At 48.8% G+C, this 27,828-nt stretch overlaps 1 pseudogene; it reads right to left on the reverse strand.

The window, feature by feature from the left end:
* The window catches only part of LOC149350797 (uncharacterized), a 60,048-nt pseudogene that overhangs the window by 23,460 nt on the left and 8,760 nt on the right, over positions 1-27,828 (reverse strand).

Consider the following 27,828-nt stretch of genomic DNA (forward strand, 5'->3'; position numbering starts at 1 on the left):
GCTATGCGCTCCGACGCGCTCCGTACGCGATCCTACGGAGCGGTCTCGATCTGCCATTGGAATTCAGCATAAGATTCCCCAGCGAGCAGTAATTCAGTAGCTAAACTGTCACTTACTTTTATACACTTGCTTCATTGGAACCGGAGCAGTATCGGAGCAGTTGACGTCGAATGCCCTTGCCAACAGGTTCCGCATCACAGAAATGTTGTGCGTCTCGTCGAAGACCATGCAGTGGTGCTTGATTTGAGCTTGCATTATGCAAGATTCAAATTCCCGAATGGCGCTTGAAAGAAAAGAGAACCACAATCGGAGCTTAAGTTTCGCCTCATCGTTTTCGATGATGATCATGATGATGACCATGAATTTTTATGGCGCAAGGGCATCTGTGGACAAAGAGCGCCATGGCAGACGGTTTTTTTCTTTTTACTCAAGGTGGGGTCAAAGACCCATTTCCCAAGCAATTCACCCTAAACAAGCCGAGCACCAGGCAAAAGCTGGTACCCATTGTATCACCGGTGGGTACCTGGCGGCACTGGGGATCGAACCCCGCACCACCCGCATGAGAGGCGGATGCTCAGACCACTAGGCCATCGCTGCAGCGGCCTCATCGTTTTCAACGCATGCGAGGCTGCATTTTGAAGCGGGGGACACCTTCGAGTTGGCAGATGGGCTTTTCTGCGCCCGTTGTTAAAATGAATTTTGCCAACCCTGTGCGCTTATTTCCGAAGAGGCAGCTCATGCCGACTTGAAACATCCTCCCGGGAAGAAATCCATGCTTCACATTGTTTCAATTGTCCAAGATAGCGCGCAACATCCGGTTCTCATTTGGCACCTCAGAAGCACCCGAGTGTGGTGTAACCGACTTCACTCAAGCCACTTTTGTCTGACGCTGCCCCTGTGGCTCAATGTTTATGGTGCTCAACTGCTGACCCGACAGACGCGCGTTCGACCCCGGGTGCGGCGGTCGCATTTCGATGGGGGCGAAATGCTAGAGCCCCGTGTACTGTACGATGTCATTGCACGTTAAAGAACCCCAGGTGGTCGAAATCATCCGGAGCGCTCCACTACGCCTTCCCTCACAGCCTGAGTCGCTCTGGGACGTTAAACCCTGTAAACCATAAACCAAACTTTTCTCTGACGTATGCCGCGGCTGATTGTGTGAGCAGGGCGTGTGGTGACGTAAGCCTGTCGACACTAAGAATGCCGTCTATTTATGTACTCACATGCATGCGCTGGACTTAGCAGCGTTGGACACGCTGCGCGAGAGGCGCACAGTCACGTTGTAGAGTGAGGCTACTTCGTCCATGATGCCTCGATCACATCGTTTCATGTCGATGTGGTACATATGTACGTTGCATGCTGAAAAATCAAAAAGTTCAATTATTTTGTGCTCGGCCTGTTTGTTCTTAACTAAGACTCGGATAGAGACAAAGATAACACCTAGGCGTTATCTCAATACGTGATCGTGTAATACGGTGATTATATATTTGTTGAGGCTAATCGCGTATTGAAATGTTGGAATATCGTTGCGCGGCTTAGGATAGTGCAGCAAGAAAGTGTGTTGATCAGCCAAGACAAAACCAGAGGTTGGGGATACTATTGGCAAAGACTTACTTTTCCTTAGGCCCTCGGCATGTATGCGAAACCTTGGGATGGCCTCTCGTCAAACACAGACGGAAGATTATTTTAAACATGGCTCAAATAAGACAATGGAGACACAGAACAGTGTGTCCTTGTCTTTTTAGCGCCATGGTTACAAGAAACATGAACCAACTAACCCAAACCAAGCTTTTGTTGTAGACAGAAGCACTTTCGGCTACTAATATTTTTTATCTTCGCGCGTACAACGTGACTGGCAAAGGATGCATACATTCAATGTTAGATACCTCTTTTGAATTTCAACTTAAAAGTACAAGAATACAGATGCAGCTTTGATTATTTTATCCATTCTAATAAAAGTGCGAAGGGCTAGAGATTAACGAAATAAACGTACTCAAGTCTTCTCGTCTCTCTTCAAAAGCGCTTTGTCTTGGTTTCTGTTGAACTAAGCATTAGTATCACGTTTTATTTTTTTTTTTACTGAGGATATTTACTCTTTGTACGTTAGGCTCTTTGTGTATGATTGCAAAGCAGCGGGGTTCTCTGACATTTATAATTAAGCGTATCGCCAGTCGCCATCGCGGCATGAGGGAAGCAGCACACATCGCCTCATTTAGGCGTTTTGCCTATGCAGATCACCTACCCCATCTTTTATCCGCACAGCCTACAAAACTGCTCTCCTACTCCCTAAATGAACGCCTACGGAGAAACTCCTTCAACTAAGGGTGCACAACGCCCTGGGAGAGCTGGTAAAAGCGCGCCTCATAGGCCAATACCATAGGCTCTCACATAGCGAAACAGGTCAAATACTCTTGCGTCGACTCAGAATCAACCTCCCCGGCCATAACACGGCCACGCGCTCTCCTCGCACTGCTGTTAGTATTCTCTACATCCCGCCACTTCCCAGAAGCACCGCCCCCCCCCCCCCCCCCCCCCCCCGAGCATGATCGAGAGAGACGGGAAGCTAGAGACTAGAGACAAGGCTCTGCACATGCGCCATCCTCCTCATACTCCGGCAGTTTACGCAGACCTGGTTGAGTATTCAAACCGACCAGACTTCGCATTAGCCGTCATAGACGGATTCCAAAACCCGATTGTCAGTGCTTCCATTACAAGTTCGACAGGTTCCGCTGCTATAGTTCTGAATATCCCCCCCCCCTCCCCGTACCTGATAGCCTCGTCGCCTCCTCGGGGTCCCTGCACACGGCTAACACCCAGGCAACACGGCCGGTCACACCCAGCCCTAGCACACGTCAGCCACGGGCTGAGCGCGACCTGCCTTGGTGTTGCAATGCCAGAGATCCACTTCTCAGCGACCGCGTTGTAGAAATTCCAGCGTAATGTGACCTCCACCGCATAGCATAGCTCTTTCGAAAATCGATCAGGTTTTATAATGCAGAATTCAAACGGCCACAGTCACGACCCCTTTCCTTCTCTTCATTATAACCCACGGTGAAACCTCTTCTCATTGCCACTTGTGTCCTAGCACCAGAGGTGACTTTAATCACATCTTTCTGAAGTGCCCGAACAAACCCAAGCCCCCGTGACAAGTGTGAGAACACTTGGATCGATGGGAGGTGATCTGCACAGCTCGCAGCCGGTGCTACAGCTTGGGGCAGTGGGCTGGGACCGCGGGGTCGCGGAAGCACATCTCAACCGTCCAGAGTGGCTAGAGGGACCATCGTCGTCCTGCTTCGTCCCTTCCCCCCCCCCCCCCCCCCCCCTCCCCCGGGCCTTCCACTTGACTCTGTCGTGAGTCAATAAAGTTGTTTACCTACCTACAACATTGCGCTTGAAATGAAGAAAGCTTTCGTTTTAGCGTGTGCTGTTTCTGTGATCTGTATCTCTACATAGCCCCGTACCCCTTAATACTTAAAATAGGCTTTTTTGAAATGCCAGAAGTAGCAAACTTTGCACGTTTAGTACAAAAACGCATATCGAAACCGAATTTTAAAGCTGCCTAGAAAAAATTCAGGGGGGCACTTTGTTGACCTAAAGTGCGGGGAGGCGAAAGCCTTAAGCGCGGTGTTGCTGCTTGCGTCACTGATGTGTGGTTAAGATGTTCAGCTCCGCCTCTAAGAGTGGAACGCGACAGCGTCTTGCAACGCTGCCAGGGAGTCCATAGAACGCCATCGCCCGTTTGGCTGTATGCCTTGCTCGTCGGTAAATTAGTTTTTGAGGAAAGGAAATGTATCTGTCTGGCATATCTCGGTGGACACCTGAACCTCGCTGTAACTGTAATGGGAAGGGAGGAAGATGGGAGTGAACGAAGACACCGTATTCACTAAACACGCCTTTGTTCATTCCATACCATCGATCTGGCATGGCAGAGTGGTAGCGTGCTCGTCTCGCACTCCGGAGACCTTGGTTCGATTCCCCAACTCGACGAATTTCCTACTCGGTTTTATTTATTTATATGATCTGACTAGAAAGGTTAATTAGGCTAATTGGTTAACTAGTTAATTAACTAAACTCAGTCACACTTACTTGGAGAATCACTATACCATCCCTTAAATTGGTTGCATGGTTACTAGCCAAAGTACAATTGGCCCCGTTTGAAATTTGCGCACTCTGACGTCACAACCATTTCGACCAATTGAAAAGCGTGACATTTGTGTCGACAACACCTGCTTACAACGATGAGGCATTAAAGGCTTCCGCCTTAATAGCGTGATCCTGTGAAAGCAAGCAAGCAGCGGGGTTTGTTTCTTAGCCGTGTAGCGGATCACTCATGGCACCGCTTGGGCTCTAAGTCTGTGTGAGGTAAGGAGAACCCTTGTCCTCGCCTTTCGATCCTTTAGGTCTTTAGGGGTGCCAGGTGCTCCACTATACGGATGAGAAGCAAACCTCGTTTCGTGGTAACTTTTGGCCAGGACGACGCATACGCACGAGGTAATACGGCATCCGGGCCCACAAATTTGCTTGATTCCTTAGTGCAGCCACTCACCGCTCAGGTTTTTTCGGCGCTGGGCTTCCTCGTAGCCATCGTCTTCCATTTGCATGTAGCGGCTTCTCTGAAACTTCCTGTCCTGCTTGGCCCGCGCCAGCTTACCGCGGAAAAAAGGGTCCTCATCTTCGTCCTCGTCTTCGACACGAGCTCTCCGACTTCCTCGAATGTTTTTTTCGGAATCGAGGCCGGCGTTCATTCGCTCTTCGTCCAAGGCCTCATCGTCGTCGTCTAGTATGTCGCCAACGGCTGGAGCGTCCTGCCTGCGGTTGCGCCGACGGTCGACCTGCTCGGAATCTTGGTAGTCTTCAAAGAAGCTGGCATCCTCTTTGCGGTCACTCGTCTTGAGCTTCTTCTTACTAAAGCCTTCTTCGAAGCCGTAGTCGTAAGAGCTGCCCGGCCGAACGGGGCCCTCGTCGTCGTCGTCTGCGTACGCGTGGTCCTTGGCCGCCGTCTCCTGCGGGGCCTCGTTCTTCCTCCCCCCTTTCGAGCGGCCGTCCACCCTCTTGCGCGACGGTCGCTCGTCGTCCTCCGAGCCCCGCCTCAGCCTTCCCCTACTTCCACGCCGCTCCGCTCCATCTCCGCTCTGGTCGCCGCGCTTCACGTCCGGCTTGAAGTCGTAATACTCCTTGGCGTCTTCGTCTTCGTACTCCACATTCGGCGGTGGCAACGGAGGCGTTGGCATTGCCTTCGCCGGGTCGTTGTAGTAATCGTAATCCTCGCGGCCTTTGTAGGAGCCGGGTCGGTTGGGAGCAGCCTTGCGCGGGCCGCGGCGTCGAGGGCTGTCGTCGTACTCGTAGGAGTCTGCCTTCCTGCCCGAGGCAGCTTGCGGGCGCTCGTGGTGGCTGTTGCGCTGTGACTTCTGCTCGCGCTTTCGTGATTCATCGTAGAAGTAGTCCGCAGAGTCGCTGCCCGCCGAAAAGCGCCGGCTCAGTGCACCGGACTCTCGCGCCCGGCAATCGACGCCGTACTCTTCCTCCAAGAGTCTTTTGTAGGTAACCAGCTGTGCGCTTAAGGACATGTCCGTTCTGCAGGTGCTCCCTTGGCTGGCGTTGTCAATGCAATTCTCAAAGTCTTTGATGAACCTGGAAGAAAATATCTCGCGTTGTCATGCGCGACAAAGGTCGGTTAACGATGGGTGCCGCACTTTGAGAATCGATATAACCTAGGTCGGCGGCCAGTCGTATCAAAAATGCTGACGTGTCGAGGCAGTGCAATCTCAGCTGTTCGCCATTTTACTGCTTTCATCGGTCGACAACGTCTGCAGTGCAGGAGGCAACGCACGACTGCCACGGTCAGCAATTTGCTGCTGACAGACTTCGTTAGTAACCATACAGTCGTGCTTTCCGCTGCCCTTGCTCATAAAACCACCAACATTTTATCGCTGATGCCGCAGCAGCCTGACTTCAGCCACTTCGGCGCTGTGCAGCTCATCTTGCCATTAGCTTGACATTATTAATATGCCCGAAGCATATCTTAACGAACCAAGATATACTTGCCTGGGTATGTTAAAATGCCTGCTGGCCATACCTTCCGAAGCCACTCTATTTCAAACAACACAAACGACCACTCGCTTTTAATTTACTTTATTTACTTGAAACAACACTGGCATTGAACTGTTTTCTGTGTTTCGGTCCCATTTGAGCTTTCAAGCAAAACTAGATAGTTCTGTTCGCAATACCTATATAATAAGATGCAATATGTTGTAAATAAGAATGCAAGTGGTAAAGAAATGCCAGAAGCTCCAGGATGCATAAAATGGGAAGTCTATCATTTTGCCATAGTTTACAACGTAAATAGTAAGCTGCTATCGTGTGTTAGTCTAGAATAAAAACTGGAGGAATTGTTAAGCCACCCGCCCAAGCACTCCTAAGATATATATACCTTTTTTTCCGGTGATTTCGGGTACTCGGCGTATTATAAAATTTTGCACCTTTTATTTGTGGATCACATGCGATCACTTCGGTACTTGACAGCGAACGTGATTGTACTCACGGGCACACCTCTTCCTTTGTAGGCCGCCGTCGTGACACTTTTTGGTCCATGAAGTTTTGGAACCCGATAGCGCATACCAGAGCCTTCTTGAGCACTCCAGACTCGTCGCATTTCTCTTTCTGCAGAGCAACTTGAGCATTGGTTTTCCACGCTGCAGCTCCTAATAAAGAGGAAGGCATCATATGCCAGAACCTTAGTCTATACGGGCAACAGCTACAAAAATATCGCCATCCATGATGCGCCTGTGTTTGTAACTGCGCTTTCACGTAAGCGTAACGCACGCGTAAAAGCGGCCACCTCTACATATTTTTGTAGTTTTTCCTTTGCACTGAAAAAATGAATAATAAAAATATGAGGGATTCTGGCCCCAGGCTGCAGCTTTACAGCAGCTTTTAAAGCTCTACTGCCAGTGCCTGAGGAGACCCAGATTTCGGGGGTCGTGAATACGCTTCGGTTTGCGCGCATCGTGAGCCATTTCACCCAGTAGCAGTGAATGTAGGGCTATTGAAGTTCGATGTTGGTTTCTAGAGCTTCGCTTCAGTGCGCCAATACTTGAGTCGGCTTTGCGGAGAGTACAAGACCAATTCCTTGCACGTTCTCGACGGAACAGCCTCTAAATCATTCACACTAGAGCTTTCTGAAAACTATGCAATGGTGCTTTTTTTTTTCTGTCGGAAGTAGGAGTAAGTATTCAGGCCTAATGCAGACAGCTGACCAAGTTGGTTTCCTTCATTGTAGCGAGATGTACTGTTATGTCCTGGGAAATGAAAGGAAGTTGTTTTTCAACTTAAACAAGAAAAAAACGGTAACTGCTCGGTGAGTGTTTTGGGTCATTCCATGCTAATCGCACCAGAGCTTGCGCTCGACCCCCTCTGATTTCTACCATGAAATTTGTGGCTCTTTAATAAACCGTCGAAAGTCATTGCTCTTATAACTTTGGAAAAAAAAAAGTGCTGGCTATGTGACACAGTTTTGAAATTCTCAGATAAGTGCGAAAGTCTCATTAAAAATTACAAAAATAATCAAATATTTTACTTTTCCCTCGAAACTTTTTATAGATAATGCATATGCATTGTGGTTTTGCATCACACGGCAAGAAATTATCAGTACAGTTTTTGCAGTTGTTTAAGCTCATTATTTTAGCGAAAATGCATTGGTTTTGCTATTTTTAAAAACTCTTACTCGACATTCGCGACCAATATAAAACTGTTAAAATAAACTAGAACACTGCAGAATACATTTTTAAAAAATGAACTTACAAAAAAGTGTGTTTTGCCGCGTTTTCGGTCACAAATTTCGTAGAGAGGTACCCCTAGTAAAAATATCAAATCTCGCCTCATTGGTAGCTAGTTTCATTGTAATTTTTCTCAGCAAATTTTATCGGAGCCTTTGTAACGCGTTAGCGTTAAGGAGCCGGTGTCGCAGAGAAGCAAGCGAAAAATCTACGAAAAAAACCCCAGAGAAGCAACCAGGCGTACCACCTAATTAAGTCCCGTGACCTTCTGGCATCATCAAGACCTGCCGACCATGACAGGTGGCTGTTAAGTTAACGATTTGTCGCGAGAGGTTGCTCGGGGAGGACAACCTGCAGGTTGCAAAAGCCCCACCAGTGGCAGCACCTGCCATCGCATTGCAGGGGCGCATCCCTCAACCGCTGCACCACTGCGCCAGGAATGGTATGAGGACTCCAAGCGATCTATGAACGTTAAGTTGAGAATGACTAATTGCGCATGTATGGGCATTAACCCATTAAGGCCATCGCGTCATGCCCTTACGGCGGAATTCCCCCTCCAATTTTTTGTTAGCGTTGCACCAGTATATATGGCGCATGCAATGCTTTAACTACCATTCTATTCCAGAATGTTTACTCGAGCGTTCTTGTTTTACACGTAACAATAAAGTTAAAGAATGTCGCCGTCGACCCCCATTGATGCTTTTTGCCGTAATCTGATTAAAACGGAAGTGAGGAAGGAAGAGCCACTCTGACAGTGCTTTCACTGTACTCAAAGCAGATGGTGCCGCCTTCCTTCATGATGGGACGGCAGCTGCGGTGCTTATCGCCATAGCTCTAGCCCTGACTGAAGCCAATCGGCAGGGACTGAGTTACTGGATAGCGACGGATTCTCAGGCTGCAACGAGGGCATACAGAGATGGAAGGATCGGCCGAAAAGCCGCGAGGATCCTCTTCGAACAAAAACAACACAGACATGGATCAAACAACACAAACATTCAACACACCATTTGGGTCCCTGACACTGGGGTTGAGGGAAATCTCATGGCAGACACCGTTGTCCGAGGGTTCACGAACCGGAGGGCGGGTTTGCCGGTGGAACCCTTCAGCACGCCAGAATCTTACGGGGAGGCAATGAAGGCGTTGTTGGGAGCGCGCAAGAAGTATGCGGCTCCGGCGGATATCCTCAACAGAGAGCAGGCCACCACGCTCAGACGACTACAAACAGACACCTACCCAAGCAGAGCCATGTATCGTAAAATGTGACCGCACAGATACGCGAAAGAGTGCGTGTGGTGTGGGGGCTACGCCACGTACCACGCCACCTGGGGCTGTGAAAAAAGCCCTTTATTACCAAAGATAAATAGCCCTAGTCTAGAGCAGTGGGAGGCCCTCCTGACTGACTCCGACCCGAGCACACAGCTTATGCTAGTGACGAGGGCCAAGGGAGCGGCGGAGGCCAACGGGATCCTGGAATAGGGAAGACCGACCACTGGAGCTCCACATCTATCTATCCCCAACCCCCTACTCCCTAACTCTTCCTTTTGCAAAAATAAATGTTTTTACTACTACTACACTTGCTTCGTTACTAGAAACTCCTCTATAGCTGAGTAAGATATGGCTACAGCGAGAACAGTGGGGATGAGGGTTACCGGTTCTCGGAGTACCTTGAACACCCTCTATTAATTTCTACCCATGTGAATAGGTTGTCATAACGTGCCCTGCGTAACGCCTTTGAAGGCTATGCTAGGCGCTTCACTGTTCCTCTAACGCTGGCCACTCAGAACAGAGGAACAGTAGAACAAAACATCTGACTGGGCTGGACAAAATGTCTTTCTTCTGCATTTGGAATAAGTGCTGTACTGCATCATCTTTCATAAGCGGTAAACTGCCGTTACACAATTTGGGAGCCTAGAATGGCGTCGGCTCCTGCTGAAAGATCGTTGGGACTTCCTGAGGTGATCACATGCGCTCTTCCCGATGCCCTCTCGAGTCATTTGATGCAGCTCTCGCGTACCACTGCTCGTGTAAACACAACATATGGTCCTGAGTGGCGCCGCGCCCGTGTTCTGCAGTGCAGCGGCACTGCGTGGCAACCTTGTCCGGTGGTGCGGCGCTCAACTTAAAAAAAGAAAGGCTGCGATAAAATTCGCTGACAAAAATCGCAATGAAATTAGCTGTCATTCGGGCTACATTTAATTTTTACTAGGAGCACCTCGTTATTAAATTTATTGCCGAAAACGCGACAAAGCTCATTTTTGTTATTTCGGCTTTTTTTTCTCAAATATATTCTCAAATATAACTTTCTAATAAAATAGTACATGTTATAAAGAGCCACTGAATTTTTTATATTGATCATGAATGTCGCAAGGGTTTTTTAAAAATAGCGAAAATGTGCATTTTGGGCCAAAATAGTGAAATAAAACAATGAAAATATCTTTGTACTAAAATTTCTTGCTGTGCAATACAATACCACAATGCATATGCACTATCAAAAGTTTCGAGGGAAAAAGCAAAATTATGGGTTTTTGTAATTTTTTTAATTACACCTGCTTTTGCACTTCTGAAAATTTCTAAGGGCTTTCACATGACCCCAAAGTTATTAAGCATAATTACTTTTGATAGTTCAATAGAGAGCCACAAATTTTATGGAAAAAAATCGAAGGGGATCGAACGAAATGGTGTGTTTGGCACGGAATGGATATTCTATGACGCCAATAAGCAGAAGCTTTCCCTTGGCATGATGCTTAACTTCTTTAGGGTGACCCCATTTAGTGTAGAGCGAAACACCTTGCACCGTGGCGCTCTATGGCCAAGTCTGCCCTTGCGCCGTTGAAGTTCATCATCACCGCCATCAATAACAACCTTCCATGCATAACGGTGGTTCACAAGATCGCGATTGCTCTCGGCAGGTTCGACAACGTTGCTGCGTGTGGAGAACTTCACTTGCCTTTTGCCCTGCTGCACCTCCGTGAGAACGGCGATGTGATTTTGTTGAGGAGAGACGTCGCATGCTTGTGCAGAGCAGATCTCGTGCAACCAGTCTGGTACTCCAGCTTCGCTAAGCACTCGTTCACATCGGACACATACCTGTAGCAGTGGGTAACGGTAGTTGCTGAGGTGAACAATTTTAAAAGGCAGGCAGCCATATAGAAATACAGTCAATGAGAACTGATTGCTCAGCAATCGCCATCTCCTTCCACAATGAACATGCGGCTGAAGGTGCGATCGTCTCTTCACTAGCAGCCCGGAGCAGAGTCCTTCACGAATCACTGCCACCACCTTCTGTTTAGCTGCCCACTTCCTACTACATTTCATTACATTTTGTCAATCTGAGCTAATATGTCTTGACTTTGGCGGTGGCTACCCGCCCCACTCGCAATACGGCAAGCGTGTAAAGAAACCACGCCCCCGTAAAGCCACTTTACGTCTCGAATATCGTGAACAGTGATGTGCAGTGATGATACCAGGGAACTAATCTCACCGAGTTTTGCGCACGTGATCAAAAGAAACTCAGAATTTCAGCATGGTTGGTTATACAATCCGCTACTGCCCATAGGTTCCGTGACGAACGTTCGTGTTAGCAGCTCAAGGCAAACCACTGCTGACAGCGCTATGCTAAAGCATCAAAGCTCAGGAATTAAGAAGATTGGGAAAGTCAGAGTTCCTGTACAGATAGCCAGGTGGACTGTACCCCCATTAGTGCCGCAGGCTTTTAAAAAGCATGATCGCCTGACTGCCCAGGAGAGCCGTCTGATATACCGCAATATTTAGCGCCATAGGCGATGGGAAAGTATGTTCCAAGTTTAAGGGAAACCACGCAGAAACAAACACTACGGATTTTTCAATCGTAAATGAATATTGCGCTAAACGAACGCTTCGTTTTCTGAATTAAATCTTGACGTCAAGACAGTCTTTACGCCTTCATTAGGAATCCGGGAGAATCGCTGCTCATGCGCTCCGGACACTGTGCAGCCGTTAGGTGCGGAGCTAATTCATGGCAGCTGTAACGCAGTCTGGCCTGCAGAAGACAGCTCTTGGTTTCGCTGCACGAGGCCTATAGTGGCGCCGAAGACCAAGCTTTATTCCCTGAGCTCAAATTATCCGTTAATTACGTGAAACTACTTGCACCGGCCGCTCGATAAGACGGTACTGGAAGCATCTGCTTGGCATCTCGAAAAGCATAGCACACCCTGTAGCGTTAGGTGCGGCGCTTCATTTCCTCACCGCTTTTGTCAGACGTTTTCCAGCAAAATGAAAAAACTACAGCACCATTAAGGAGCTGCTGCCGCAGGGTAGTTACCTGCAAATGTCTTGAGCCTTTTTCCCGCCCGAGTTGGCAGCGTTTTCGACAACACGGAAGAAAGAAAGATCGCACAAGAAAAACCTTCGCATGGCTTCAGTGGCGTCGCATTTGCCCGTAGTGAGGCCACCAGCATCTGAAAAAGTGCATCAGACTCTCCTTAAGAAAAGTTGCAGTTTTTCATATGTAGCGTCAGGTGCCGAGGCATATTTTACGCGCAAGCATAACCCAATAAACCTGGTGTACTGTTCAAAATCTGCTCCTTCGGAAAAAGTTGCTAGGCTTGAGTGCATTTGTGTGTATTTCAGGGATGGCATTACATGGAGAACCCACGCGTTTCAGGGAAGCCCGCCACTAATTTATAAAAACATTTTTTCAAGTAGAGACGCTTCTTGCGGCGTAGTAATACCAGTTTTGGCTGACGTCAGGTAAAAGGCGAATCATGTTAACTAGTAAAGTGATTCACTAAATTCTAATAGTTAACTTTACAGTTGTTGCCGATACCCATTTGGTTGCAATTAGAGGTATGTAGCCGGCGGTTAGTAATAACCATAGCAGTTTCTAGAATTTCGAAAACGAGATTACCCTCGCCGCTGTGACTCAATAAATTTGGACCGTTTCTCGCGGCGTTCGAAAATCGCGCGCCTGCGGAGAGCACAAAGCGACGTCCATCAAAACGCGCTACTCCATGAAGCACGTGCCACGTGACATTCTGCGCCTGCGCCGCGGTGCTCCCCGCTCCTCGTCGCTTCTCTGCACCAGTGCGGTTGGTGCAGAGTATTAATATGGTGAAAAAAAAAATGACGTGCGATTGAGCTTCGTTAGGTCAAATGTGAAATAGGTGCGCTAGCACTTCGGTTTTCACTTCGGCTTGAGGTAGATCGGCGAAATTTGTGAATGGGGACCATAGTGCTAGCCCATTAATAAGTTAATGCCCATACATGCGGAATTGGTCATTCGCTACTTTACATTCATAGGCCGCTGGGAGTCTTACCACTCCTGGCGCAGCGATGCAGCGGTTAAGTGATGCGCCATTGCCGTGCGATGGCGGGTGCCGTCACTGGTGGAACCAGAGAGACCCAAGTTGCTCTTCTCTAGCAACATCGCGCAACCAATTAATTGTACTGCCACTTGCCACGGTGGGCACTGTGAGACCGCACAGAAAATGGCGAAATCGACGAGTGGAGGCTCTAGTGCTAGAGCGCTGAAAGCTACCCTTTACTTTAAAAACCCCGTTTTTATAAATGAGCGGCGGTCTTCTCTGAAAAACCTGGTATAATAGGCAAAGATTCAGAATGATGAATATCTTTCGACCAACTTTCAATAAAAGCAGTAAATATAAAATAACTGCTGTATCTCACGCACACGACCGACTCATGAATACTGCAGTGCAGTACGGCATCCACGCATGACTACATTATCGGTTGCTTAGGCATACTGATCCGCGCACCCCGCTTTGTCGCCAATGGCTACAATTTTCGACAGAGCGTTTCAGCAGCAAAGAAGTCTTTTGGCTGGGAACTGGTAGGCTCCTGCGCAGTGAAAACGTTCGGCCGCATCGATTTCAACAAAACCGGGAATGATAAAGCTCTGTACGTTCAGCTGCCACATTTTGTATCCGCACTTTGTCATCACTTTTTTAAAGTGCGAGAAATCAGCTGTAGAACTAACGCTTATCGGAATTCTTATTCCCGCATGTCATATCTGTCTGGAAGAAACTGTCAAAAACATGGTCGACTGCACATCTGTGGAAGCGTTTCGGGCATTTCTTCTTAAAGCAATTTTAATCCTCACATTGGCTTATTCAGTGTACACGACTGTGTGCGTGAGTTTTCATTTTTGCATTATGCCTATTCCATGAGTTGTCCGAATGTCTCATCATCTGACTATGGCACTTGTTAAGTTTGATTTCTTCATGAATCCGCCCCGTAATGATTGATGCCTTCGTGGCGCTGCAGGCATCTTTAAATGAACAAATAAATTTCGCCGACGTACAAAATGACTTCGGGCACTGTGCCACGTTGTACATTTGCTTGGTGGCCTCGGTAAGCTCGAGCATGTAATACGTGAAGTTCTTCCCCATGTTGTCGTCCTTGCACTGCAACTGCTCCTTGGCCCGTGCGTAGCATTTCTCATACTCGGTGATGCACCTGCGCCAAAAGCAGACTCGATGAGAACGCACGCGATCTTGTGGAGCTCTGCCGCATCAAGCAAAGGCGAAGGTAAAAAAAAAAAACCGATTTGCCGCTGCTGCAAAGTTCAGTGCCACCACCTTTCCGAGTAGCTGCGGATAAGTGAAAGGCAGGAGGAAGACGCGCTGTTGCCAGGTCGTAGAGTTTTTGATTCCTCACTGAGAAACGCCTTTTTCTTACCGGATTTGCTGGAAATTAGTGAATTTCTTGCACGCTTTAATGTGCAAGCTTAATAAGAAAGACCTGGCGTTTTTTACAGTTCTGATTCACGAGTTCTTCAACTCCAGCGGAACACTGTAATCGGTAGACGACCTACTTGCAAGGTTCATCCGCAACTTCAATGCTTGCTTGCAACGCGATACCGCAGGCGAAGAATCTTCGCAGCAGGTCCTTCTGGTTGCACCCTGTAGGAGGACCTGGAGGACCCGGTGGCTGCGTTACACCGCCGGGGCCGGGTGTTATCCTATCTGGCTCTGCAAATTTCAAACAATAATTCATTGAACTTATTGTCCTGGCACATACTGAAACTGCCGCGAAACACCAAAGTTAGCCTGATATAATGTACTCTGCAGCAATATACGTTTGATACTTGAGTCGATATTACATGTAATGAGCCCCTGAATACAGCACGCAAAAATCCACGCAGGAAGTTTGCCCAAATTTAATAGTTAGCTTAAGATGTGAACCAGTGTGAAATTAGGATGGATACGAGCGTTCAGAAAGCAACACGACAGAGGCGACAAGTGTCGCCTCGTCTGCGGCAACTACTCACTACATCGAGTCGATCTGCCAAAAACATGTTGCGCTGTTGAACCATCACTATGAATCTACACCAATTAGCCCAATCTGCAGTTCTTCTACAAAAACATGAGGCTAGAAGTTTAAAACTGTGTTCTGAGAAGCTATGTCGGCGTCTCATTTTATTCTCATTTCAATAGTGCCCCACTCCTACCAAGCACGGTTCGCATCGAGCATGGGAATTTCCACCAAGGAGAAAAATTGTTTCCATAGCCAGCGACCACAGGCCCACATTTTAAAGAGGCTCTGAAAGGGCCCATCAATAGGGTTGTACGCCTAGGATGTTGAAGGACGCCGCTTCACAAATATCCTCCAGCAAGAATCTCTTTTAATGCGTTTTGTAGAAGCTAAGTTATCTGTAGCCAAATTTGAATCTCCGCGCTTTCCCGCCTTTCTTAATCCTCTCGTCACTTTTGCACACCTAAATATCGGCGCTCCTCCGCCGGCCCCACCTGCTCGGCCCCTCCGCCGGCTGCTGACGCGTGTGTGGGTTAAATGTTTTATTTGTTCACAGGCGCTGTTCACGGGCGCTGTTTCATTCCGGCCTGGCTGTACACCACATACATGAGTGCGGATGCATTTTGAGAATGCTGTCTGAGCAGCTTTCGGCCCTCCCCCGTACGCTCTGTACAAGCTGAGCTATCTGTAGTCAAATTTTGAATTTCACCATCTTCGCGCCTTGCTCCCTCCTCTCGTCACTTTTTGCACGCTGAACGGTAGGCGCTCCTTTGCTGGCCCCACCGCCGGAGGGGGCAGCTTCCTGAGCCGCAAGCAGAGCTACAAGGCTTACTGGCCGCGACCATGGTAGCTACCTGATGTCCGAAAGAAACTAACCAGTACCCATCTCTGAACTGGTATCCGCAGAAGCGTGCGACCGAGGAGGGCATGAAAATATCGCCGGAAAGAGCTCGCCAACTTTCGCGCGTGTTTGTAGGTTCTCTGTTGCGTATAGAAGTGTACTATTTAGTTCAGCTGTTCATGACCACACAATGCAGCGATTGAGCGAGTTGATGTGCTCTCCTCGGAAGGTGTTTCAGAGCCCCTTTAGAGCACAGGCGCGGAACTAAGTGTTGAAGCAATGGAGCCGTGGCTGAACAGTTTCAGTAGGGGAATGTGGCACCCGGCCTAACCGAGAGAATATGCAACGCGCTTGGCGTTAACTCAAACGAGGACGGAGAAACGGACACACAGCAGCGCTGACCCTCTCCATAGCTGTCTTGATTCCACCGACGGGAGTGACGCGACGCGCTTTCAAACCACAGCGTTAGTGGTTCTGCGCGCGCCAAGCACCTTCGGCCAAGCTTGCAGGCTTGGCGCCGTTTCGTGCCCACTCGATGCTTACGCCTAATCGGCTTGGGATGCTGACATTTCTTGCATTCACCGAGCGTTAGTGTCAGAAGACCAAATATTCGCAAACCGTGCAAACGGTAACTTTTGTTTTCAAAAGGATACTCAAGTGACGCGCTGCTCATCTCAGTTCATCCGAGTTGAAGGAAATTTCCGCAAAGCTTTGGTACATGTCACGGTGTGCGCACATTCGATGGCCAAAAAAGAACGACTGACAAAAACGAAGAATGGCAGACAAGTATTGCGCGAAAGAAGACTACAAATTTAGGTCACGTTCTGCTAATTATTTCCGGCTTTTTCTAGCGCTGACGCGTAATGTGCTGCGTTCAACGATCGAAGACAAACGCAACAATAAAGAACAAGTTACTCCTCGGAAGTGAAAAATGTTCCTCGCAGGCAACGCGAAAATTGGGTCGCTGTTCGAGGTCGGTGGCTGCGAGTAACGTGAGCATCCCGAGGCGCGAATCATCAAGCCATAGCTGGCTCTCGCGCCGAGCACAGCCGCTATTAGCGCTGCATATCTCCATATAAGACGGCGCTTCTACATACTTCTACGGCGTCGAGGAAGTAAATGAGGTGATTAGAAGGTTTGCAGTGCGCACGTCTTAAGTGGCGTTTCCTCAGTTCAGTTCAGTTCGGCCACAGTTTCAGTGTTCGAGCTTGTACGCACCTCAAAGATGGTCTACTAGAAAATCACGACTGTAAACCACTCGCCCTTTTTTTCTTAAATTTTCTTTTTATTCCCAAAATAATTTTTGTAAACCACTCGCGTAGCGTCGCACTTCACGCGAAGCACCGGCGAGAGCGGGGAACGAGGTAGAGCGCAGCTAGGCGCCGCTCGCAAGCGCGCAAGTGCCAGCCGAACTGCATTCGTGCTAACCGGCCCGTCTGGGCTCACCGGCACCTCTCTAAATTCCTTACTGTTAATGTACGCCGCTAGCTGGGTCCGCTGCGAGCGAGTGAATGCTATCGAAAGCTGCGCGCGTTTATCTTAGCAGCGCTGTTGCAGACTGCAAAGAAAACGGGGCCCACCACAACCAGCTAGCGTGCACCAGCAGATGCGCCAATGATAACAGCCCGATGCAATTCGGCTGGCGCTGCCTGTTATGCTTGCGGCGCCAGCGCCCTAAAGCGAAACTGCGCAGAGTACTGAGGCAGCAGCAAAGCGGGGGACATCTTACTTGTAAACCTTGTAGTCAGGTGGCACTGCGATTGATACTTCTTCAGCAAGACGTCCGTGAAGTAATTCAGGTCTTGGAACTGATTTTTTGGCACGTTGCATTTCGTTTCTTCCTCGGCTTTGTCTTGGCACTCCAGGAACTCGTTCACAAAACTGAAGACAACAAATGTGAATTTGAAAACACGGATTATTTTGCGGTTCGTAAGAAGCATTGACACGTTTCAACACGAATATAACGCGGTTATTTTGCGCACTTGCTTTTCGCACAACTGTGCGAGATGAACATCAGCTGCACAACGTGATGCGTTAAATGCGAAGGCCGTTCGCTATGTGTCATGCACTGCAACTTTTCACATTGTCGCCACCACAGTCGCATGCATCTATCGTCATCTGTGGTATAAGGGATATGAAGAAGCGTTCATGTGAAGCTCGTCAGGTTGTAGTGACGAGCTGTATACTGAAATGAAGGGGATCAGTCTCACGTCGGCCGTACAAGCCAAATAAATAACTCATGCTGGGACAGTAACTTGCGCTCCGATGAAAAGTGACGGTGAACGACAGAGCAACTAAGGGGCCAGCTAGGCTCGTGTTTGGTACAGTCTTATTGCAAAAATAAATACAGTACAGTACTTCATTCCAGTAGGATAACCCTATAACTGAACACATCCAGAACTGTGATCATTGTGGTGCAAAGGACTTCAATCAGTCGCCGACCTGAATCGTCGCTCACTAGAACAGTGCTGTAAGAGATTTTCTGGAAGCAAGCACACGTTACGTGGATCGCGATGTTAATAAAGATACAGTAACGTAGAGTCTTCGGTTTGGTGGTTCATATTTCCGAGTTATACCGCATCACAGGACAAGGACAGAGAACACAAAGACACACACAGCGCTAACTTCCAACGACTGTATTGGACGAGAGAACTATTCATACATGCCACATTGCCGCGGCACCAAACGTCATGCGTGTTAGAACGGAAGTAATCAAGTGTTTCTTTTTTTTGAAGAACTCAGATGGCGTTTGACGAATTGAAAGATGTTAGTCACGCGGACTGCGTGCCGAGCATCTCTTCCCGCAAAAAAAAAAGGAAGACAAAACAGCTGTTGCCTGTCGCCTTCACCATTCACAACGAGCCTCTAAACGCGATGTTTGCGCAAGCACCAGACTCGGGTAGTAGCAACGTTACTGGCAACGTTGGGTAGTAGAACGTACGACGTGTACTCTCTTTCCTATTTTCACTTCCGCGAGCTTCAACAAGGGTGTCTTTCCAACCCCTGTCCTAGAAAACGAATAAACGTCGCTAGAATCTCGGCAAAGTCACATAGTGTTATTCCCAGATTATCTGATTTTATTATTGCAGTAAAGTTTGTGCGAATGTGTGAAGACTAGCACTGGTGGCCCCATAGCATACTTCAAGTGCAGTCTCATTTCATAGCGATCGCTCTTCTCAACGCAAAAGTCGCTCACTATTCCGTGCTAGATTTTACCTTGATTTAACCTTGAGAAGCACAGCATAGCAACAGATTGACTTTGACAGATTGACTTTGGCCGGTTTCTACCAAAATCAATGTCCAACCATAATTCAGTGTGCCCAAAATGATGGCAACCTCCAAATTTGACCCAGGCATTGCCAAAGTTTGCCCTGGGTCAACCCGCCAAATTTGAGCTCGGCCGATTTGGACTAAAATCGATGTCCAACTATAATTGACCGTGCCCGACAAGATGGCCACTCTATATTTGGCGCGGGTCATTTCCAAAAATTTGGCCCGGGCCACCCACGAAATTTGACCTTGGCCGAACCAAATGCGACGTCCAACCATAATTGAGTGTACCTGACACGATGGCAAGCTCCAAATTTGGCTCGAACCATTGCCAAAATGTTTTCGCGCGACTTGCGGACATAACCATGCTTAAACCGTGCCTTTTCTTGCTGGCGCCATAAATGCTCTTTTCTAGTGCTAGAGGACACTATGACAGTACTTGCACAACAGTTTGACTATTAGATGATCACTGTGTACTCTTTTCTTGATGTAGACGCCAATACAAAATTTTTGTGATTTGTTTGATTGCATACCGGATTGTACATTTGTTTCTTCACCGAGAACTTGGATGTAAATTGCACATTCTCGTATGTGAAACCCACTCCTATAACAATCCAAAGTGGGATTAAGAGTATGTTCAAATAAATAAATCTGAATTCACCTATTGCAGGTCGATCAGAACTTGGTGTACCCAGCCAATTCCCTATCAAAAGCCACTCTGATCAAGCAGAAGGCGTGCACTTGAATGAAAATTTCAAAATGAGATGCAGAATGACTAAATATTAAGCGGAGGAGAATAAGCGTAAATTCCGCTTGAAGCTCGAGAGAACATGTGTTTACGCTTCTGCAGCTCTTCTGAAGCCAACCGAGCAAAAAGAGCATTCTCTTCCAGTCGGTGTTCCCGGAGTCCATACAATGCACCCGACGTCAGCATCCATGTCACGTGTTTGAATACAGTAGCGGGAAGGACTCAAAACCTCTCGGCAATAAACACGTATTTTGTTACTGTCAGCAGAGCTACAAAAATTGAAGAATTACTGAGAACAAAAATTGGAATTCTCCTCTGCAAGGTTCCCTTATGTATTTCCGTTTCTCTCATTCTGTAAAAAGAGCCGAGCAAACAAACAAAACGACTCACTTGCACACGTCTTGACTGGTTGCAGTCACTCCCCGCCCTTCAAGGTCAGCGTAAAAGGCTACGGCGCAGTAGGAGTAGCGGCGCACTAGTTGCACGTAAGCGCAGCCCGCGGGAATACCTGAAATACACAACGTCCAGTTTATCAGCCCGCGTGGTCCCGAATGTAGCACGTGGCGCGTTTTAAGAATGCAAGAGTTGATAAATGCTGCGATTTCGTCATGTAATCTTCTACGCCTACGCATTACGTCTTGCGTGGTCAGTGCCTTCATAGGGGCAAGCGTGTGCAGACCAGGCCAGAATAGGTTGCACGCTGACAGTTCATTCTTAACATTATGAGTTTTCTTTACTGGAGGCCATGCGACACAAAACTACGCTCTTACTCACCCGTCGGCATGGTGAATACTGGCGGCACAATTGTGTCAGTGCCGAACGTTACGGGTGGGCCTGGGGGTCCACCGGTCACTCCAGTGGTACCGTCGGGTGGCGGAAGACCTGAGCAGCCCAGTTCTCCCAGGCTCTCAATTAAGGCTTTCTGTACAAACGTCATGTGGCCATAGAGGTCTTTGCTTGCTCCTGAGCACTTGTGCCGTTCTTCCAGGACGTTGCAGCAATTCTTGAACTTCTCTACGATGCTGCACGAAACAGAGAAGAGCTTGTCACGAAAAATTTGAAAACAGCATGCTATAGTTCACTGTGGCATAGTGCCGTGATAACAACGCTAGACTGACTAGAGAAAGTCGTCTGCAAAAAATTAACAAGGGAAGTCAGTGAATAAGCGTTTTTATAGTCGTTTGGCAAGTAGTGAGACTGTAATCGGGGCACAAATCTTCAAGGCGAGCTATATAGTGCAGTGTGCTGTTTTATTGTCACTTATTTAAGCCTGCTTGCGAGCGTGAATGCGGCATTGAGAACCAGCACGTTTTGTGAATACCAAGTAGAAAAGCAGTAAGCTGCATTGTCTTTACTGCAGTAGCAGTACAGCAGTAAGGACAACACAGAAAACAACTGCAGCCACTAATATCGGAACTGTCATTTTAAGCTGCCATCTTTCGACAAAGGGGGTGGAACAGCGCGCCGGACAGGAATCGCGTGTGCCTCTCCCTGGCGCCTACTCCGGTGACGGGCGCTTCTGCCTGTCACAAGTACAGATGGACCCCGAGTCCTTCCCAGCCATGCACCAAACGCAGCAAATTCAAAACGGCGCCGGTGCGAGTAACCAGTGAGGTCGATGTCCGGTGCTGCGTTCGCCCAAAGTGCACAGTAGAGTGGGCAATATCCACCTCGACCGCAGTCATGCGGCAACGGGGGAATGCTGCACAGTTTTCTTGAATTGCAGTAGCTGAAGATCCCAGCAGTTTCAGCGCAGTCTTTTTAGATCATGGAGTTTGGACGCTAGGTTGACAAGGCGGCCCTTTAGGACTGTCTTGAAGTCTGTCAGCATCCTCAAGGCATGAAGGAAGCCAACAGCTACTAAAACCAAAGAAAGCATAGGGGATTTGCCGTATTGATCAATGGGGAATTAGTAGTGCAATCATTTCAATGCGGTAACACTACTAGGCGCATTTTCCGATTTCAGACATACGTACGTACTATCGGAAACAAAAGTCTCCAGGACGCATAACGGAGAAGTCGATAGCTCCGTCATTAGGCAGTTGATCAAAGCCAAACTTGGAGTGACATATATATATTAGGTTGGGGCAACCTAAAAAGAATAAAAAATAATAAGCCCCTGCCTGCATCGCATACGTACAACAGGCTTAATCCAATTTGAAGATAAAAGAAAAGGCCCGTTGGCAATGGCAATTTCACCACCTGTGGGTGGGAGAAAGGAAAAAAATGGGGGGGGGGGAGAAGGGAGAGAAGCTACTGTAGCGACCCACAGCCGGGAGAGCGGGCCCGGGGAGACTACCCTGATCTCCCCTGGGAAGTGGCGGGAAGGATGGGCAAAATGGATGGAGTGAATGGTTGTCAGGAAATAGGTTGTGGGATTAAGGGCGGGAATGGGGGACAGCGAGTTGTTTTATCTGATCCTTCATTTATCTCGGACCCCGCAGCAGTGGCTCAGTGGTTACGGCCCTCGGCTGCTGGCCCGAAAGACGCGGGTTCGATCCCGGCCGCGGCGGCTGAATTTCGATGGAGGCGAAATTCTGACAGACGGAGTGAAAGACTGAATCACGCGCGCGTTCCAGCGGAACGCTGTGAAAGCAGATGTTCGTTGGCAGGCATGACACCTAGGCGCTTAGATAGCCTTCCCCCGTCCTAGATACTTTTGTCCCCGATAGTATGTACGCATACCTACGCCACTGAAGTCTGCTTTGTGGCAGACGGCCCACTTGCCCACCAGGTCATGGGCAGTCTGTCAGGCGTGTACACCTACCATGCCTTTAAGCCTTTACCGAGGTCTTTACCCAAATACATTTAGGGTAAAGACCTTTAGAGTAAAGACTTTTAGGGTAAAGTCTTTCATGGTAAATGTCTTCCAGAACTTGACAGGTGTAGACACCTGGAAAGCCTTTACGTGGGTAGAGGGCTTTACCCAGGTCTTTACCCGCAGCCTTCTGTAGGCCTTTAGGTAGAAGGCCTTTAGATCAAATACCTTTAGTTCAAAGGCCTGTAGCTCGTGACCACCTTAAGTGCCCACCCTAAGTAGTGCTACTGCATGATATTCCGCGCTTAGCCATGCTAAACGTCCGCGACTTTTTTTAAACATGAAAGATAATTGATCATAAAGTAGTGGAAAAGACAACCACACGCCGCCGGTGGGATCCGAACCTCGGTTCCCGCAGTCTTGATGCCGCCCTCACCGTTCGATCACGTCCTTTGTGGCACTTGCGGTAGTACAGAACGTTCTACGTCCGCCGCTACGGTCGGGGGTGGCGCTGGTGAACACTATCAAGGTTAGGCAAATGCAACATAAATACTCAAATTCTAAAAAACTTCCGTTCATAGAGTATCGTGCGCTACATGCGGAGGTCGTAAGTTCGGATCTCGCCGGCGTCATTAGGTTTTGCTTTGTTCTACTTCTACAGTGACAGCTCTTAAGCGCCCGTTCCTAGGTTAATTTCGCGTCATATTAGTAGCAGTAGTATTAGCAGCAGTAGTAGTAGTAGTTTGTCGTAGTCATCTGCGTAACCAGAGGGTGCGTTGCCATGGGAACTACGTAAAATGGCGCAAGCGGAGGTTGGTTTCCGCGAGAACCACCCGGAACGTAGTTACATTGGGAGGAGGATGATGATGGTTACAATGGCAGGCGTAGCGCATTGTTAGAGCGTAGCAATGTGTATCCAGAGGCACTGTTCTCGTGCAGCGCATTTCACAGCAGCTGCAGTCAAACGCGCTGCACGAGAAGAGGGTGATCGGTGGCGCCGCGCGCCTAGAGCGACGGACTGAGGAGGAGGGCTGGTCGAGAAGCGAGTATGTGTGTAAAACTAAAAAGAGTGCTCTAGAACTAAGCAGATATGAAATCACCCTCATATTCTTTACCTCAGCATAACGTAAAATATAAATACCTTAAAAGCTGTCACTGAATCTCGTGTTACGCACTGGTAACCGTCGTCGATTTTTTTCGACGATGGGTCGTTCGTGGGTTGAGTGGAGCCCCTTGCCGACGCCGTCGGCGTAACCGCGCGCCGAAGATAGACTCAAACACGTGCGTGCCGCATGGGCGCACAGAGTGCCACCGCTCGCTCAGAGATGGCGCCAGAGTGGTACACGCCATAGCACGCCGTCGTCAGACCACCGATTGCATAATTGGAAACACTGCGCAGCATGAACGGGATATCTGCGGCGACTGCTGTGAAACGCTCCCACGCGTCACCCGCGCGCTGCCTCCCGCGATCCCCCGATCAGCAAAGCAGTCTCGTCAAGCTCCGCTCCGTTTGAGGCGGCTAGTGTGCAATGTGCCGCTCGAGACATTGTTTGCGCCATCCACGCCTCTCGCAGCGTTCTCTTCTTAATATGAACCATCTACCTATATAATCGTACTACAGAATAATCTCGGCAATTTTTTCTGAACAATGAACGACGCAACTGCAAGCGAAGCATGCAGAAGCTCATCGCTCATGTCTCAGTATATCGCAAAACCAAAACACCTAAAGAGCTGCGCTCAAATTTTGCATTAGGGAGTATCGTAATGGTCGGTAATTTTTTTTTTTCGGGTAAATAATTATTGCAGTACTAATTTCCCATTCCTCAATACTACACACCCAAAAAAAAGATGGGGGGCACATGCCCCACCTTTAAGGCTATGACGCGACAGCGGTTCCTTTTGCCCACGCAGGCACAAACACTGTTTCCTCTTTTACAATCACATTTGCCATGTGAAAGACCACACAGCATACAGCCCCGCTTTAACCAAGCCCTACGAACGTGCCTGCGTGGTGCAGCGGTAGTGTGAGTCGCAACGCAGGGTCATGGGTTCGGTGACTGTAGGCTACATAGATGCGCTGCGCAGAGGCGACGCTTGTAACGTGAGCCGTCGTCTTCTACGGCGGGCTTATACGACGATGAGGAGGAAGACGGCGGCCGACGGCCCGCTTGTCGGGATGCGCCGCTGGTGTGGCTAGCGCCATCTATGGTTGCCTTTTGTAACAGCCACCTTTTCGACAAATCCGGATTTTTTCTTCACGCAGATGGCAACGCCGACACCGGCTTGTCTGCGACACGGGGCCCTTGCGCCTTCGCGTAAAGCATTGCCCTATGCACTTCTTGTTTTCGGTGACCATTGGCTTCCTTCATATGCTTGCCGCAGCGAGCCCCTCATTTCCCTTCGTTTGTCTGCTCTGTATTCTCACGAGGCATACTCACCCTGCGATTTCAGCACAGCCTTCTTTTGAAGCGAAAAGCTTCACTAGGCTAGTCAACTCCGAGTCTCGCGTGTGCATAGAGTTTCTTACTATTACCTAGAGGGAAAGCTGGCAAGCCGTCTATGGGAGTTTGCATGGAGACCCCACGTGACCACCTCAGCCACCATGGGCGCTCAAAGCATCATGGGGCGGTGAGCTACTTGTTGCGGAACTGTAACTTTTGGCCAAAAAATAATAAAAAAATAAAGCTGTTTGATAACTACAAACATCCTAACATTCAATATTTTGTCTAATGATTGCAACAAACGAGCAGAAAAGCATTTAAGTGCAAAGTTTGCCCAAAATAAGAGACGACTCGCTCTCCTATTGGCCAAGTAGTGAACACTATAAAAACTAATATTTCGTAATTAACAGGCGCATTTTTAAAAGTAAATATGTTTTCAAAAAAGATGTTGTTGCATAAATACTATAAGAGGTTTTTTAATGGCATTTCGGAAAAGTGGAACCTTTTATTGGCGTCGTGTGTCGTCGCGGTTTCACTACTATGGGTTTTGCCCACTGCGTTCGCGTGAAAGTCGTCTGCGCACACAGGAACAAAGTTTTCGAAATGAAACGTTTTAGTAGTGCCACTCCATGTTTCCAAAAAATTACGACTGTGCCGCAACAAGTAGCTCACCGCCCCATGATGCTTTGGGCGTCCATGGTGGCTGAAGTGCAGCGCCGCCAGCTTTCCCTCTAGGTAATAGTAAGAAACTCTATGCGTGTGCTCCGTCGTTAGAAAAAGCCACAGCTGCGCATGCGCAGAACCGAGGGACGTCACAGGAGAGGCGTAAAAACCCTCGCTCGCTGGGGGCGCCCAGCGCTTCCCCTCTCTCGTTCGGGACCCGCCGCTGCCCTTCCCTCCTCCTACCTCGGATTACCCCGAAGCACAGTGTAGTGCCCCGAAGCGACGACGATGGCCAAGGGAGGGAGGGGGGGGGGGGGGGAATCCCGTCATCACGTGTGCGGGCAGGCCTCCTTTCCCGCCCCTCTCGGTTTCGGCGGCCGCGGTGTTGGCAGGCCGCGCGCACGGGACACAGAGGGAACGGAGTGGAGATGGGACGTCGGAGACAGCGGACGCGACACCAGCGGCACCGTATTCACTACACGCGCGGCTCCCCCTCCGCCTCGCCGCAGCTTTTCGCTTCGAGATATCCAGGCTCAACCTTACCTAAGCTACAGCCAATTTTTTCTTAATTCGCAATTACAAGGTCAATTTGTTTTCGAGCGGCATGACTCCCCCTCAAATCTATTTGCGTGCAGTCAAGCGTCGTCCACTGACTGACTGACTGACTGACCGACCGACTGACCGACCGACCGACCGACTGACTGGTTTGGGTTTAACGTCCCAAAGCACTCACGCTATGAGGGACGCCGTAGTGGAGGGCTCCGGATAATTTCGACCATCTGGAGCTCTTTAACTTGCAGTGACATCGCACAGTACACGGGCCCCCAGCATTTCGCCTCCATCTAAATGCGACCGCCGCGGCCGGGATCGAACCCGCATCTTTCAGGTCAGCAGCCAAACACCATAACCACTGAACCACCGCGGCGGCTCCAGACATAGTTGATGTTTGCCCTAAAACGTGGGCTGCCTTACGTTTAAAAGGCCGCAATCAGAAGGTTGAGAAGTGCCCCAATTCGAGCGCCAAATTATCGATACAGAAATATTTGTCTCCCCGTTCCTCGTTTTCCCGGGCTGCCTCGGAGACTGGCTCGTCTAGAGAAATTTTACACTGTTTATGACGCACGCAGATCGGTAAGAGTGGAACACACACTGTCTGTTGCCAAAAGTTGAATGTCAGTTTGCCCGAACTTGCGCTCTGTTCGATTCTTTACATCCTACCAGCACCGCCAGCTTGCGGCGCTTTCTGTAACGTCCCCTGTGTAAATTTTTTGGGAGATTGTTTGTGCTAATGAATTTCCCACAACACTATTTGGAGTGGTTTTGAAAATAGCTCGCAGTTCCAGCTTACTGAGTGCTATGTGAGAAAGGCATGACTGGGCCTCCGTAGGTAGATAACCTTTTTTTGTGTGTGCGCGATTTCACTGCTAGAAAGCATGCAGTTTCTTTGCCAGTTACAAGGTCGCCCAATTACACGATTAGCTCCGTATGAGAGCACATTCGTTTCGGTCTGCCGTTTTCGTGAGATTTTAATTCCATGATTAGAAGTCGTGTGGAGCCCCCAATGAACGAAGTGCAACAATGACTCATCTAGAATAGCTCCCTACATGCAGAGAACCGCGATTCGCGCCTCGCAGACGCTTTTTGTCGCTTCTATATACGTCCGGCGAGCACCACACGCTCGATGGAGGCGGTTCACAGTACGTGAGGAAAGTCAGAAGCCAGGTTCGGAACCAAACGGCTTACAATTTGTTAAATCATCTTTTGAAATTACTTTAGTCTATGTGCGCGTGACGCACGAGTACCTTAAATGGAGCATTGTGGCTCTGAAAAAAAAAACGAATCCGGCTGAAGCTGCTAAGGATGCACGATTATTCGAACTTATTGAATAGCGAATCAGTTCGAATAATTGGCCCGAATATGGACTAAGGCACGCCACAATTTTCGTGGGAGATTGTTTCAAAAACTAGGTTCACTCCGATGCCGCGGTCTGGCTGCACTAGATGGAGGGTTCAGCTCCGTGACGAGGTCCATTCGTGTAGCAGCGTTCGTAATGGTCATGCATGGCCACCAAGACTTGGGCGACG

Source organism: Amblyomma mixtum, chromosome 3, assembly GCF_055824585.1.
Source record: "Amblyomma mixtum isolate Tamu chromosome 3, ASM5582458v1, whole genome shotgun sequence".
NCBI lineage: Eukaryota > Metazoa > Arthropoda > Arachnida > Ixodida > Ixodidae > Amblyomma > Amblyomma mixtum.